At 31.7% G+C, this 17,416-nt stretch overlaps 1 long non-coding RNA gene across 2 annotated transcripts; it reads left to right on the top strand.

The window, feature by feature from the left end:
* Positions 1-1,372: 1,372 nt before the first annotated feature.
* LOC143915486 (uncharacterized) lies at positions 1,373-16,413 on the top strand. Of its 2 annotated transcripts, XR_013260915.1 has the most exons (4): positions 1,373-1,583; positions 13,388-13,531; positions 14,254-14,371; positions 14,501-16,413. It is a non-coding gene; the product is annotated as an uncharacterized LOC143915486 (long non-coding RNA). The 2 variants fall into 2 exon arrangements; XR_013260914.1 differs by lacking the exon at positions 1,373-1,583 and having other exon boundaries at positions 10,827-13,531.
* The last annotated feature ends 1,003 nt before the right edge of the window (positions 16,414-17,416 follow it).

Below are 17,416 nucleotides of genomic sequence, written 5' to 3'. Positions count from 1 at the left end.
AAAGACTATTATGGTAAATACTGGTCGATCCACGGATGGTAAATGACCAATTATTCACAAGTGCAGGGGTCGTGACTCCACTGCGTCGAAGCGATTTACAATAGCCACACGTGAGAGGCCAGGGGTGGGTAGGATTGGGAACGCGAGCGCACGTCTTTGCATTAAAATATATCGTACATACAAATATACATATACTTGTACTTCTAGGATGAATTTGAACGTGAAAAATTTCAAGAGCACAATCGTAAATTTGGAATTCATTAAATTTGTTTTTTTTTTTCACCGATGCATAAACACACAAGTAATATTGTTTACCCCAAAAATAACGCGACAAGACAAAGCCAACACGAAATACGACATTGTCACCTGTCTTTTCAAAATATCCACACGTGTACAAACAACTGAACGATTCTAGTCCGCGGTGAAAACTTTGCTCAGTCGGACGTGTTAGTTAGTTATAATTTATTTTGTTTGTTTAAGTGCATACAAACGCGCTGTATAAACACTCAAGTCTCTCTCACCTGTAAATTGGTCGACCTTGGTTCTTGCGAAATTGCAATTACCGTTTTGCCGACTGCAACGAGATAAGTCAACTTTTTAAAAATACATAAAAATAAATTTTACCTGGGAAGATAATAAAAGGTTAATCTTTTATTAACATGAAAGGATACATACACACATATGTATGTATGTACAATAACATGAGGTGTTAGTATATGTATGTACATATGTACATCCGGTCAAATGTAATTATCGCGTATGATCATGCAATAGAATATTACTTTCCTTTATGTGTTTTTAACGAGATTTCTGATAAATACATATTATATTAATCCCTCATTTTGATCCGACTCCACCAGGTCTGTGGAGTCGGATAAAAATTTATCGGCTTTTTATAATTTATTTTGTGACATGAATCCGATTAAAAATTGAACGTATAAAATTGTTAGTAGTAAAAATAATAGCGATTTTCAATACATAAAAAATTAAAGGAATTTAAAAAATCACTAAAAATTGACATGTAACCCAATTCGTTGAATTATTGGTAATAATATAGGTATAAATAAAAACTAAGTACATCCATAGTGTATGTGTATGTATTTCATACACAAACAAAATCAATTTAATAAAAAATTTGAGACGGAGGACATATGTATTCGGTTTTTCTCCATAACACATTAAAATACGTGTAATTTCACGATTTTATTTATAATTTCATTCAAATTCATGATTTTTATAAAGAAATTATTAAATTTACATTTATCTTACTACGTACATACATATTTACACAGATAAAGTAATTATAAATATTTATCCTTCGTAACTAATCATTACTTACTGTTTATTTTCTTCAGCACGCGGCAAGACATTCAGTTCGAAAGTAAATTGTTGAAGACATGTCATTGAAAATGTTTTTATCCAATGAAAACGCATTTTCTAACAGTCTACCATGAAAGTTTTAAAATACATATGTACATATATTGGAACTATGTATGTATATGAGTGATCAATAATAATATCAAAAATATTGAGTAAAATTTAGAGGCTTTAATTGAAGAAAGAAAACAGGCTCCCCTTTATTGGTATTATATTATACTAATTGTGACATAGAATACGCCTTCACGACATACATACATATATTGTACACGGTACATATTATAAGCATGATGTTTGTTGAAGCAGCTACGCTCTATATAAGTATGAGTAGTCATAAATGAAAAAATACAGTATACTCTCGATTATCCGTGTTTTTCAATTATCCGAGGGCTCGGATAATTGAAAAACACGGATAATCCGGATCATGAAATTTTGATTTGGTTTCGAGTATAATATCATATTAACAACACAAATTTTTGTTTCATATTTTTAATACTTAAGCAGATGTGTGGCCGTTAGTACCTATAGTTAGTACTACATTTGCCAAAATATAAAAAAATCTAGTCAACCAGCCAGACGAAGCATTGAAGTTGTCTACTAATCCTAATTTTTCATGGAAAAACTTGGCTGTTTCCATACACATTTGACCGCTAATTGGTATTCCTTCTGCTCATTTTTTATTTAACTACATACACATATGAGTATAGTTGCAACCAAATCTTCGTATCTTGACATTTTCATACTTTTTCGTTTCGAAGGACCTGCAGAACTATCAAAATCTCTCGCGAACGCCTCTAACTTATTTTTTGTTTAACTATATTTCGAACAGGTATGTAAAGTATTATAATTGATAATAATCAAACATACGTATGTTCGAAAAAATCTTCTCTGAATACACGCACTTGTTACTTCTTCGACGATCAAAAGCGACTGAAAGAATTGACGCAATAGTGAAATACATTTAAAAAGGGAACGAAAAACTTTTCTGTGTGACATCATTTGTTTCAAATAACACGCATGTTGACGATCGCAATCAATCGGTGCGTCTCATTATCATATAAGAACAAAATTTAATTAATTAAAAAAATATATATATAAATTTTTCAAGTATGGATAATCCGCAAACCGGATAATCCGCACCCGGATAATCGAGAGTACACTGTATTTAAATTACACATACATATTACAGTCGCATATTATTTACTACGTCATCATTCGAATTGTTTCACATCGCGCGAAATGTGAATATTTACAATGGGTCGTTCGTTATAATAATTCATTGATTATTATTGAAATATTTCGGTTGGTTTTGTTATTTATAAGAGGCGTCTCGACCGCCATTCATCTCAGGGGCCCCCACTAGGGGCCCTCCGGACCCCCCAGCCGGCCCCCAATAAATAAGCGAGTCCGAACCGAGCTCCGTGTGATACTCACACGCCGAGACTGTTATTAAAACTATTTTTCTTTGCCGTCTTGTAATCATGCAAGTTGTTAGCCTGATGGCCGTTCATGGCACATTTTTATCCGGCAATGGGCATAGTTATCAATATTTAAACTTTCAATTAAATAGAATATCTGTTAAAAAAACAGACGTTTCAATTTTTGTGACCATTCAATAATTTAGCAGGCAAATGTATTTGAGCGAGGCGAACTACATACTACATCATTTTAAGCCACTCTGTTCCCGTGTTCAAAGTGAAGTTGTTTCTGAAGCGAAACTAATGAAAATTGGGAAAAGAAAATAGTTCGGTGGTACCAATTTTGTGTGGAATCTTATTGAAAATTATAAGCGGATAAAACCAAAAAAAAGAAAAGAAAATGGTTGATCTGGGTTTTATATTTTTTTGGATTTCGGTTAGGATTTAAATTTACGACCCCTCAATCGGCAAATAACTGCTTAATCAGCGAACCACGTTGTGACTAACTGACAAACACAAATAATTGCGTACATTTTGACATAAAACATCAGGTAAATAAAATTGAGATGGAGAGCTTTTGAATAAAGAAAGTTTTCCATTGAAATTTAATATGAAGAATAATGAATGTAAAACTTATACAATATAATATAATACAAACATATGTAAATCCAAAAGAATTAGATAAAAATGGAAGCAGTTTGATAATAATTATGACGAAGGTGGTGACTATAGTGATACAAAAGAAAATAATTTTTCTGCTAAACATAGTGTTGAAAGAAAAAGTCATCGAAAAATGGTTCGAAACGACATGGTTAGAAGAACGATAATGAAAAATTTTCACTTAGCAGGGATATGTGATTTTCTTTAATTGGTGTTAATGATAAATTAACATTTAGATTAATCGATATTTACAAATGTATCAGTGGCACGTCGTGACTTTTAAAATAGGGGTAGAAAAAATAGGCATGGAAAAAAAAATAAAAACATATTTTTAAATTCAGGCAACAAAGAAGATAAAATTAATTTATATTATTTAGTGAAATCTATACTCTCGTTGTGCCCTCTAAAAATATTTAATGAACAACACACGTCAATCAGCCTTTTCATATTAGATATCTCTATTGGAGCTAACTTCGGCGTTGTGTTTTATAATATTCATTCTCAATTGATTTTTTGTTTTTGTACATTTGTATGTTGATTCTACATTTGGATATTGAAGACAAATATTATGATTGAGTCTGTTCGTGGCCTGTTTTGGCTTTATGAAAATTGCTGATATTTGTTTGTCTTCAAAAGTCAATCTGATGAATGATTTGTCGAGCAATCGCTCAAAAATACAACATTTCAAAGCCTTGTTATTTGTTTCCGTACGCTTCTCACTGAATTGCGCCGAGGAAATCGTTTCGTGAGCCGAGTCCCTTTGCCATATTTGTATTCAGAAGTTCCGTGTAATGTATTATTTTAACAAAAAAAAATTAGAATGATGTTTGATTGACACAAATCAGATTATTTTTAGTGAAAATTCCACAAATGCTTGAAGAGACGAGTAAATAAAAAAAAAGTGTTTTGTCTCTGACGTCACGCCCATACATAATAATTCCCCAGTACCATGAAGAGAACAGAATTGAGACGGCGAGGCCGTGCAAGCAAACGACGCGGCGGACCACACCATAGCAAGCCACTACCATTACTATTACCTCAGGTAGAGCCGATTCCGGTTTCCAAACTTCACTAATCTAAGTGAACAATGTCAATAAGCACATCGACTCGAATGCATTGAATTGAGTTGTTGATATTTTTAGGAGACTAGCTAGCTTAAAGATTTTAGAGGACTAGCCTAGTCATTTTCGTCCAATAACGGCACGCCTCTGCTATGTATGTATTATACCGATTTTTCGACTATCAAAGTTTGGGATACTAATTTTTATCTCGTTTTTTTTTTAAATCTTAAGTAAATGTGTGAATAATATGCATGCATCGATACATAAACATATTACAAATATTGGATTTGACTCGTAACTCTCAAATGACTGAATAAAATCACAAATTTACTGAATAAAATCACGATATCAATTTTCTCGGAATAACAAATTTACGTGCATAGTATGAATAACTAGCAGCTAAATTTGAAATTGATGTGAAGAATGCATTTAATACTTGCTCGAACTAGAATGTGACAACTGTCAAATTACTAGATAATCACTCCAATATTAGCACGAACCGAACTTCAATTTTGTAAATTAATTTTCATTTAGCCATTTCCGTGAATGCCGCGAAAAGAGCAAACATAATATTATACACATACAGCATTTTCACGACGAACACGTTCGAGGGAGAGAATCGACCCGTGTTCTGATGTAATGTGATAGAAGTCGACGATAGCGTGTTAGCAGTCAAATTATTTTATTGCAAATCTGTTGCGCATTGTCGCCTGCCATAAATTAACATAATCGCGCGGCAACGCCGAATTGGCAGGCTCAATTTGCCAGTTGTGACGCGCGACATAAACAACGCGCAGACTTTCGTTCCCTTTTTATACGTTTATTTATCGTTTCCTCGGAGAGCTTGTGCAATTTTCGAATCTCGTAGAGGGTCAGGCACAATACAAATTGTGCGAGAGGTCACGTGAGCTTTTAAAGAATGAGCTTTCGGCGGGATACTGACGTTAAATTAGAGAGACAAACACAGCGTCCCGTCGGGAAGCGGGTTTCGTCGTGCAGCCGGAAAATTATTCGGAAACAATACTTTGAATACTTACATATATGAATATTTTTCTAATATGTATGTGGGTACAATACATACATACATACATATACACTTAATTATTTAATTCTGAAATATTTTCGATAACAATACAATTTTCAATCCAAATTTTCAGAAATATGTTCAGTATTCAATCCTTTCATATTGAGACTCTAATGTTAGAATTTGTACTTAAAAGGATTTGATGTTTATAGAAAAGTAAATTATATTGATGACCAAGATGAGCAATATGGCAAAGTATGAAAACGATCGGATAAGAGGCAAACTTTTGAGTTGTAATCGTAAGTGAAACGTAAAAGAGGTTTGTTAAAAAAAGACGAATTATGGCTGATACATAAATATTTATTTATAACGGTCAAAAATGACCATTTTACACAAAGAAAAGAAATAAGAACCGAAACTTCGTCACACGACAAAATCGATTCCGAACTAAGAAGAGGTTGGTAAAAAAAAGTTTTTTAAAAACAAACCTCTTTTTTAGTTTTATATATAATATTAAAATATATGTATAAATTATTATTTGGAATAAAAATACCAATAATTTTATTTTATTACCGCCATCTATGTATAAAAATAAAGAATACATAGACGTCACCCAGATTTCAAATTTGCAAACTTCCAACGCGTCTTAAACGATATTTTATCTCTATCGTAATGGCAGAGGATCCATTTACATATATTTGTTTTGTAAAAATACAATACTGTTAATAACAAAATTTAGAAAAATATAAAGAAAGACAAAAAAAGAAAATTCAATATTTCGATAAATCGCATTTTAACTTATGCACATCTACTGACATTAAATAAATCAAACATATCCATCTCATTACCCAGTCTGTGCAATCTTGACATGGCTGAGTTCGATGAATAATTGGTGCTAAACCTAGGCATATGAAGAAGATGGTTACATCTAATTGATCTGCCCGGTACTTATGTACATGGAATCTGATTAAGTTCACCAATTCAGAGCAGTCGATGATGTCATTAAGAATACCAAATAAACATAAAGTATCATTAATTATTCTTCGTCGCACAATTTTGATAAATATATTTTTTTATAAATGATATTACTGCTGACATGATGGTTATATGTTTTAAAAAAATTAAATTTAACAAATTTTATGAACTTTATTTGGACAGACTATTAAATTAATATTTTTTAAAGAATACGGTGACAAAATGGTAGAGTTGTATTCTAATTGATTTCTTACTATAGTAGTATATACCATTTTTACTGTACTATGTATATATTTAAATGATAGAGTTTCTTATTAGGAAATCCAATGATTTGATAGCATTTTTTGTAATATAATTTATATGAGAATTGAATGTATATGTACATATGTATGTATACCTTCTCTTGATATATGGTATTATTATGCGGAAAATAGAAAAGCGATGTTCCGGCTAATCTTGGAATTTTAAAATAAAGAATATTATGTAATGGACAAGCTCATCAAAAAACATTTGAACAAGTGTTTGGTGTTCATGTGTGGATATCTGAAAAAATACTGTAACTGTGGAGTAGGCATATGTGTAGTAGGTAGTTAATTTGTATGTATTTTGGAATTTATTTGCGTATTAAATTATTTAGTTTAGTAAATTTGTCTAGCACAAATTAAATGGTATTATACAGTACAGCAATCAAATTAATTGGTATTATACAGTACAGCAATCAAATTAAATGGTATTATACAGTACAGTGTTCGTCAAGTGGGCTTATTTTGGGCGTAGTTTATATTTTGGGCGTCCACCTTTTTTTTCGACAAATAAAGGCCGAATCAAGAAATTAATTTTGACTCGCATCTTTTAAAAGGAATAACTGCAATTAATAATTAGTGCTTGCTTTGCCTGTCCATTAAGACTATTTTTGTATAAAAATTACTTTTCCTAAATCATATTTTCTGTAAGCAAGACGTTATTTAGCTGTCAGCGGGGATGTTTATTTTATTTCAAAATACTTTCAAAGGAGCCGAAAAGTTACAAACAGCAAATAATGCTTATTACGGACGGACGGACCATAGTCGTTAAATGTGAGTGCAAGCCTAATTACAAAAGTAGGTATAAATCTATCCCGACCAACAGAAAAAGAAAATGACGGATCTTATCTAAAATTTGTACTTAAGTAATTGTGTTCAAATAATTTATCCGAAGACCATTCGTCACCATGGTTGAGAATCCACTTAATATAACGTACCTGTAAACTATTTGAAAAGCACCTGAGGAAATTTCAGTACTTTCTCGTTTAAATCAGCCGTTAGATTTGTAAGAATTTGTGCTTTTAGAAAGCTTTTGATGCGTACGTGCGTGCTGGAGATGATGTTCATCGATATGAACCCGAGATGTGGTTCAAAATTGCAATCTACATATGTATGTACATACATGTATACTGGCGAAATCACATAGCGGTGCATGTGGCACGTGGGATTTTTTTTTAATAGTTTTTAAAACGACACTCTTGACCTATTTCGTTGAAATTGTATGCTAGTATTTATCCTCGCTTGACAGTAATCAATAGAAATGTAATATGGGATTATTTCAAATATGGGATACACCGTTTTCGATCACTGTCAAGCAAGGATACAATTTTACCGAAAATGGTCCAAACGGTCGTTTTGGTATAGATCACTGTCAAGCAAGGATAAATACTACCATACAATTTCAACGAAATATATCTTGAGTGTTGTTTTGAGATGACGCGTGTCGTGAACGTCAGATTTTTTCTATACATTTAAAACTATCTAAAAAAACCCACGTGCCACATGCTGTGTGATTTCGCCCCATATTGCACATCCTTGATTGGTTCAAAATTTTAATTTCAATAAAAAACTTTAAACACTGCCGTATAGTCTTAAGATTCAATCAAGTAGTCTGCTCGGTTTAATGCAAGTGTTTTCATAGACGATTTTAAAACTCGCTTGGAAATACTATTAATTTTCATGTTTATTTTGCAGTAGAACAAACACTTCAACGAAATACGGGAACGATTTTAATTATTTTTTGCGTATTGGCACATGCTAAGCGATATTAATGCTTTGATCTGACGTACATACATAAAAGCCGCTTTTATTTGTAAAATAAAATAAAAAACTCAAATTGAAAATTAACGTGATCGAAAACATTTTCCATGTATTCAACATACATACATACATACATATAAACATATGTATGTGTACATAATATATATGTACAAAGGTCTGCACTTATGGATTTACATTAATGCTTAAAAAGTCGACCCTTGGTTTTTAAATGAAATAGAATTGAAATTATGGAGAAGTACAAATTTACATAAATTGTTAAATTTCGGTAAAATTGGCTTCTCGCTTCAATTTCACCATTCTGTTTGTCGATGGGTTAGTAGTGTGGTACTCCACCTGCTGTCACAATGGCTTCAGTAACAGTTTGATGGCATTACAAATATTTGTACGGTTCATGCCCCCGTACACGCCTTCAACTCGTGCTTCACACCATACTTTTGATGCTCTTTTTGTCATATAGTCATACTTTACAAACATTAATAAGTACACACGTATGATTTGTCAAACTGTGCATGTAGTTATTGTGTGTTTATATAGCACGTTTGGTATCGCACAATTATAAAAAATATTATATGTATGTATGTATGTAGGCACTGAAAATTTTAGATTTTCAGGCAAATTTTCAATCAAAAATTATGTATAGCATTTAATATTCGACCTATCGATTCCTTTATAAAATTATACATTGAATTGACAACACACAAATACACAATTAGAAAATAAAATAAAAAAAAATTACAATTGAGACAGTTAGCTGTGTTGAGTTATGAAAAATTGATTTACATACTTTCATATTAAGACTGACTTATTGCAATTTTTAAAATTCTAAATTAAATTTAAAGTATTTATACAAAACACTGCAAATTCATGATAAACATATATATATGGAAGTTTTCGTCAAAATGTATATATGTTTTATGCAAGAAAATGGTAAATTTAATATGGAATCAAATATATGAATCGTTATATTTCAAAGTGACAGAAGTCCAATTTTCAGTTTCAAAAACACAATTTCTGTTTGACTTAATTCACAAATTGTTATCACTTCTTTTAATTCGACATCTACAAAATCTCTGAAAAGCAGAATAAACTTATTACAGGCCACCAGTATTTTTAAATATTGTTAAACGCAAAACATTATATTTAATGTTTTGAGAGATATGTATGTCTCGAAATGAAGATAAGTGGACTTTGTCACATTCAATTATACCGGTTCATACATACATATATTTAAGTATAAAATATTTGAATATAAAATAAGATTAGTTAATTAAAAAAATATATTTAATTTTAAAGTTTAGTATTTAAAAAAAAAATATAATAATTTAATAGAAAAATAGTAAGTAAAATAAAAATTAAAAAAATAAATATTATATAATTTATTTAAATATAAATAATTTAATAAAATTTAATTTTTTTATTTATTAAAGTTTTTAATAAAATAATTATTTTAAATTTAATTTAATATTAATAATTTATTAAATAATTATTAAGAATTACACATAGCATTTTCTTTTAGACGTTTTTAGTTATATGAAGGTAGTAAAGTTATCGAAGAGTAATCTTTCTTGTCCATAATCAACACCACATGTAAATTTATCGAAATTTATCGATATAAAATACTTCAATTTAAATGGATCCATATATAATAATATAAGCTGCTAGTTGACATTATTTACATACTATACTAAAACTTGAAAAGAAAATTAAAAATAATTTTTCATTGTCATATTAGCATAGATGTAATAAATTTAGGAATTTTGAACTTCGATATTTTTAATTTTAAATGCTTTTTATCATTACTCAATTATGTTCACAATACATCTTATATCTATTTTAATAGCTACTGATCTACTGATCATTTTCTATTTTACAATTTTAATTTAATTTTGTTAGTAATCATAGTATTATATTATTCTAATATACAGCATAATAGGAAAAAGAGCTCAAAAACCTATTTACAATTCTTATAAATGCACATAATACATCTAATATGATGATGACCTAAAGTTGAATTTTTTTTTGAACTTTGCCTTTTTTATGAAAAAAATTTTTATTGTTGAATTATCACACATGTTTTGAGCCACAGTATGTCTGTTTTTCCGATAAAGTTATTTCTATTGTAAACCGGCTTGTGTTTTCATAGTATTTGTTTGCATAGAGACCGTTAGGAAAAGACGCTCGTTGCTCCGCACTTATCGATTGTTTGAACATTGAATTTTTATTTTGGTGTCAAAAAAAAGGTAAATTCATACAAAAATTAAGCCGTAAAATTTCGGCGAAATCGGTCTTGGACTGTGGCTTATAAAGATCAATGACCCTGAGCTAATTTAATATAGCGAAAACATAATAACAAATCGCTTGCGAAAATTTACATATGTATAACTTTAGGTAACAACATTGCATATGAAATATATGATTCACAAAAAGTAGAATATTGTTCATCAATAATGCAATTAATCAAATTGCTAATATCAAAATTTGAAATACAATGGCGTATGGATTGTATACACAAATGTTTGAGGATGACGCCTCGAGTGATAAATGCCACTCAATTATTGAGTAACGTTTTTTCAAAAGTCGGTAAAAGCTGATTATAAATTTTAATATGTAAGTAAGATTAATCTTATAAATACGTTAGTTGGTTATTTATTAGATCTGGGATATCGATCTAACAAACATCATCAAAAGACAAAAATTAATTTTGCCTAGTCTATAAAATGCATAGGCTTGGGTCAATGACAACATGTATTTTTAAGTTATGGCAATTTAAAAATAAAATAATAAATAGAATAATGTTACAAGGCTTAATTTGAACTTTATGCCTAGATATTCAGCTTATTATTCATTTTAATATATGGACTTATGTATATTAAGATACATATGATACATATGAGCAAATTTACTTCCTCGTGTGCTATACACTTTATGTACCTTGTCTGAACCAATTCCTCAGATTTTTAAGAAAAAAAATTCTCCTGCTTCCAGATATGTTTATATATCACTAAATGTAAATATGTACTTTTATCATTTTAATATTTTTTGACAAATAAAAATCGGATGGAGTACAAATAGAAATGCTAAGTTATTGACTGATGAAAGAGCAGTCTCTGTTTTATTGGATTTATTCAACGCTATCTATAGAACAGGTATCATACCATCAGACTGGTTAAAATCTGTTTTTGTGACGATACCGAAAAAACCAAAGCCTAAATCATGCGGTCATCACAGAAAAATCAGTTTTTCTGAAAATTATACATGCAAGGATCTACACTAAATGCGAGGAAAGAATGGGTAACACTCAATTCGGTTTTTAAAATGGTTTCGGTACAAGAGAAGCATTATTTAGTATACATGTGCTAACGCAGCGATGTCTGGATATAAACGTCGACGTGTATGTCTGTTTCATAGACTACGAAAAGGCATTTGATAATGTGCGACATAATACATTAATTCAAATACTATCACATATAGGGCTAGACAAAAGAGATATTCGGCTAATTGGTAATCTCTACTGGAATCAGACGGCCGTAGTATACGTCGAACGTGACACAACAGAGAGCGTAAGAATATTGAAGGGAGTTCGTCAAGGATGTGTAATCTCACCGCTACTGTTTAATTTATAATCCGAAAATATTATTGCTGAAGCCTTGGATGACATGGATTCCGGAATTACAATAAATGGCAGAGTCATCAATAACTTCGGTACGCGGATTCTAATGTACTACTGACCACTAACTTCAACGACTTGCAGGCAACACTGGACGCAGTTGTTGTGCATAGCTCTAGAGCGGGGTTGACACTGAATATAAAGAAACAAAAACCAAATGGTTGATATGAAGCAAGTCGACGCACAATACGGTCAACTCTCATATACAAATCAATAACAACATGGTGGAAAGAGTGGATAGTTTTAGATATCTTGGGTGCTATCTGGGTGAAACTAAACAGGAAATTCGCGTTAGAGTGGAGCAAGCAAGAGCTGCATTCTTGAAATTGAAAAATGTCCAAACCACACGTGATCTCAGTATAGCACTACGTCTTAGACTTCTATGATGCTACGTTTTCAGCATCCTTCTGTATGGGACAGAAGCATGGACCCTGACAGATGCCATTTGCAAAAAACTACAGGCTTTTGAGATGTGGACATACAGAAAGATGCTGAGAATCTCATGGATGGCGCGTCGTACCAATGCCGAGGTGCTCGCCCTGATGGGAAAGCATGACGAAGTGCTCAAAAGTGTGAAAAGGCGTAAATTGGAGTACTTTGGACATGTGATGCGGAACGAGAAATACGATCTCCTGCGACTAATAATCCAGGGGAAAATCGTAGACCAACGCAGTCGGGGCAGGCGGAAAACATCTTGGCTAAAGAATCTTCGGCAGTGGTACGGCCTCAGCACCACTATTCCGAGCAGCCGTTGACAAAGTACGAATGGGAAATCTACATAGTTGCCGAGGTTCTGGTAGGACATGGCACGTGAAGAAGAAGATAAAATTTTAACATTTTGTAATATTTACTCAACAATTATTTTCAAAGTGATAACATTTAATATGAAACATGACATTACTCTTGAAAACAATAATTTAATTAAATATAAATTGAGATTTTCAAACAATTTTATGAGATTTTCAAACAATCTACATATATGTATATGTAGACTTTTGAAAAACCGATATTCGATTATGAAACGAATACAAAACAAATGTGGATTTTTATTGATCGGCAAAAACACTTGAATAAATAGTGAATTTTAAACTTTTAGTTGTTTATTCTCGTTTCATTTGCAGCGTATAAAAGGAAAACTGAATCAACGTGTCACTACTGTTGAAGTTTCAATTTTGCTGAGAGAAGTTTCTTTGAGCAGAGCCAAACCCGTCAAAATGAAATTCCTCATTCTCTTGTTCGTCCTCGTCTGCATTGCATTCGTTCAAGTAAGAATTAATTTAGTTTTTTTTAATATAATTATCATTTTTTTATTAATATTTATAATTATAATGTATGGAAATCAATACAATTTTGGTAGTAAGAATTAAAATCATGTTATAATATAATATGAAACGAAAAACTGATCAGTTTATATAGGTATAGTACCTTGGCAGAATAAGCAAATATTTATTGTCGATATGATGCAATATATGTAATTTGTTAGTACCAAATTTCATCATAAGCTTTGGCTTTTCCCTGTTTTGAACTAATGAGGATTGTGACTCTTTTAGTACTCATTTTATTTAATAATAAAAGAGAGCTAGTATTATATAATACATAATGTTTATTCAATTTTTTCAATATTTACACATCGTCTTCGTGGTAATTTGGTACATTTTGGAATTCTTGACCTTTTCCGATTGTCATTGGAGCTAGACGCTCGTTTCGGTGAACCGTAAATTAAGCAACGAACTCCACCTGTCGTAGCATTGTTTGCCTAGGTGTACCAGTGTTGAATTATTGTCCAATTGTGCCGGTCTTCAGACACAGCCGAAGAGACCCAGTGTCAATATTTGACCAATTAACGAAGCAAACTTAGACCGCTTTCAATTACGACGAACAAAAACTGGAAAAAATAACGTGCACAAATATAGTGGAATCTTACCAAGAACGACCAATACATATTACATATATTATATTAATTAAATTTATGATTTTGTTTTTTTAGGGTGCCCCACAATTTGATGCTATCACCAAACCTCTTACAGATTTGTTCGCCCCTTTGATGGCTTTGGGTGGATCTGTCCCAACTACACCAGCAACACCAAAAGCCTAATAAAATCATGGTAATTGAATAATAAAAAAAAAACAAAGATAAATCAATAAATTTAGCCAAATCATTTAGTACTTGAAAATTTTGTTTTAATCGTTCATTTTTAAATACTATAATTTAATGTGGTATTTCATTGTTGTAGCTCCACCTCAGCAAATAATCACCATCCGAACATGAGACAACTGATCATATAATTTTTTTACGGCGTGTGGCACACGCAATGCAAAAATCAACAGTGATATTATTATTTTTAAATCAAATCAAAATAACTATGTTAAATAATTAGTAATAAATTTCATTCAAAATCACCCGATAAGAACGCATTTTATTTGCTTTTACCAAAATGGCTGTTTCATTGGGGACAATGAAGGAAGATTTTTCAATTTCCTCTCGCATTTCAACAGCCGCGATTTGCCGCTTTCGGTAACATAATAAGGAGCTTCTCTCTTATTTGTTTCGCTCAAATAAAAGTTATTTCCTTTTAAAATGCTTTTATTGGTTCTCTGAAATATGTGGGTGGAGTTCAGATTGCAGACATGCGCCTAGAACTTTTGAAGTCAAAGAGTGCTTGCTAATTTTCTATTTCTATGTATAATATAACATTTTTTAAAAATAAACGTAGATAAAACTAAACTAATGTGCAATAGTTTTTGCACGTGATCGTGAACGTGTCCTGTTTTACATGCCTGATAGCATTTCATTACATGATAAAACATGGATATGTCCGGTAGCAAGGAAGAGGAAATAAAAAGACGTATGAAATAAGAATGCCGTTTTTAAATCCAAAATGCCAGCAAGAGAAGTGCTGAAATGGTGTCCGAGAGAATGTAAAAAAGTGTATACACGTATTTTTATATAGAATAACAAAAAATATCAATATCAGTCAGTTGGATGTCGCGATACGGGCCTCCTCGAGTTTTCCAGCCCCTGGAACTTTACCCCGGCCCTGGAACTTTATATGTATGTACATACAAACCTAGATTTTAGTATTAATTTTGAAAAAAACAAACATATTGATTTTAAAATAAATTATTATAATACATACGTACATACATACATAAGCATCTATTTGAATAATCATATTAAATTATTTTTATATAGTATATTTGAATCAGGGTACGGTACGTATACTTAATTTATTTTTCCGTTAAATGACAAAATGTCAATCAATCGTTAAGCTATTGAATTTTCCGGATAAAACGGAGGAAATCAAAATATTACCGTTCTGCGAATCTCATCTGTTCAAACTCTAAGAATAAATTCGCGGGATGGTTTGTAAACAAAGTGGTTTATTTCCGCCCAATATAGAAGGGCTGATAGATTGACGTTTTTATGTACATATGTACAGATGGTATATATGTACGTACAATTCGCAAGTATAGATGCATATGTACATACATACTTACTATCGCCACATTTCTTAACTTACGTATGATCTAACGAAACAATAGAAATGCAATATAACATTCCGTCTCGTACGTGTGTGTATCATTAAGGGTCTTTGTTTCGTTTTGTATCGGTCCCGGTCGGATCGTTTAGTTTTTATTCAGCGTGTTAATTGCGTGCAAAAGCCTTTATCTAAAGGAGAGGCTTTGTTCTGGATTGCGGTGGACGAAAAAGGAGAGAAAAAACTGATCCGAAAGCTCTCGGCGGAAGCTCGTCGTCGTAACAATAAGACTACAGGCTCCGGTCATTAAGGTACACTTAACCCCTACAATGTATATGCTTAACCCCGATCCTGCGTTAACTCGAGCTTTCCTTTGAAACTGGTGGAGCAGTTAGAGAAGTCTCCGATAAGGATTTAGTCCATGTCTCGATAGTTAAACGATGTTTTTTATATTGACCACACAAGCGATAAAAATAATCATAATTAAACGATCAAAATATTTTAAGAAAGAAAGCTCAATACTCTGGATATATGTATGTAGATATATGAATTAATTTTTGATTTACACTTTTATTTGTTAAAGGTAGATATAAATCTATAAGTTAAGTAGCAAATTAATATTAAAAAAATCGGATGTGACAACCCATGACTTTATCTATATATTTGAGAAACATAAAAAGTTTAAAAAAGAAAATTCGATAATTGAACATACTTACATAAATACACGTTCACGTGCTATGAAAGCATTTTCGTATGTACATATTCCTGTTTCCCGTACACGTTCTGATTCGTTGAGTGGTTTGGGAGAAAATTGGATCCAAAAAATAAAAAGGATACCAATAAAGAGAGGTACGATTTCTGGTCAACTTAAAAATAAGTCGTATCGATAAGCATTTTAGTATTTTACATAAGTTTCAGTTCGATAGGACTAACGGTATTCAAAAAATCTCCAAAATACACAGACACAAACTATCACACACACACATTTTTTCTAGATCATGAAAACATGATCAGTGATCGATTCTGAGTTCGAATCAGTCAAAATCTCGAGTTCGAATTTTCGCACGATCACAAAACTTCGTTTATTGTTACTACGTACGTAGAAGTAAAAATTAAAATTGAATATAAATACATACAAATTTGATTTTTATCTAATAAACAGAGTAGTGATCCTGGATATCGAGCAGCGATAATCGTCTCGATGTGCTGCATTAAAAACAATTTTTGCCACGGAACGCAGTCAAAAAACACGCCACAATTAAAACCTGCTTAATCCGCTCCCGACTAAAAACGATCCCATCTTTCGAACTCGAAGTACACAAGGGAGTTTCGCCCCTGGTTGAAAGGGATACAAGGGCGAAGTTAGCGCAAAATCAATGCGAATAATCAGCGTGTAAGATCATTATCGTTGGGTGATTAATTCCTTATGTTGGCCGCGAGCGGGAATCTGGTGTGCGAGAATGTGATTATTGCTCGCCATAAGTATGCGTCGGGACTACATACATACATACACATGTACATATAGCAAATGCGGTGAACTTTTATTTTTTATTCTTTTTGAGGAATTGGGCCTTTATTGTTTCGTCCCAGGAAGCCGCCATTGGACTTCAATGAATCGATTACAATCATATGTACATACATACATACATACATATATATATATATATATAT

This window comes from Arctopsyche grandis, chromosome 1 (genome assembly GCF_051622035.1).
Source record: "Arctopsyche grandis isolate Sample6627 chromosome 1, ASM5162203v2, whole genome shotgun sequence".
Classification (NCBI taxonomy): domain Eukaryota; kingdom Metazoa; phylum Arthropoda; class Insecta; order Trichoptera; family Hydropsychidae; genus Arctopsyche; species Arctopsyche grandis.
The sequence above is the reverse complement of the archived record's forward strand: the minus strand, read 5'-3'. Positions and strand labels throughout refer to the sequence as shown.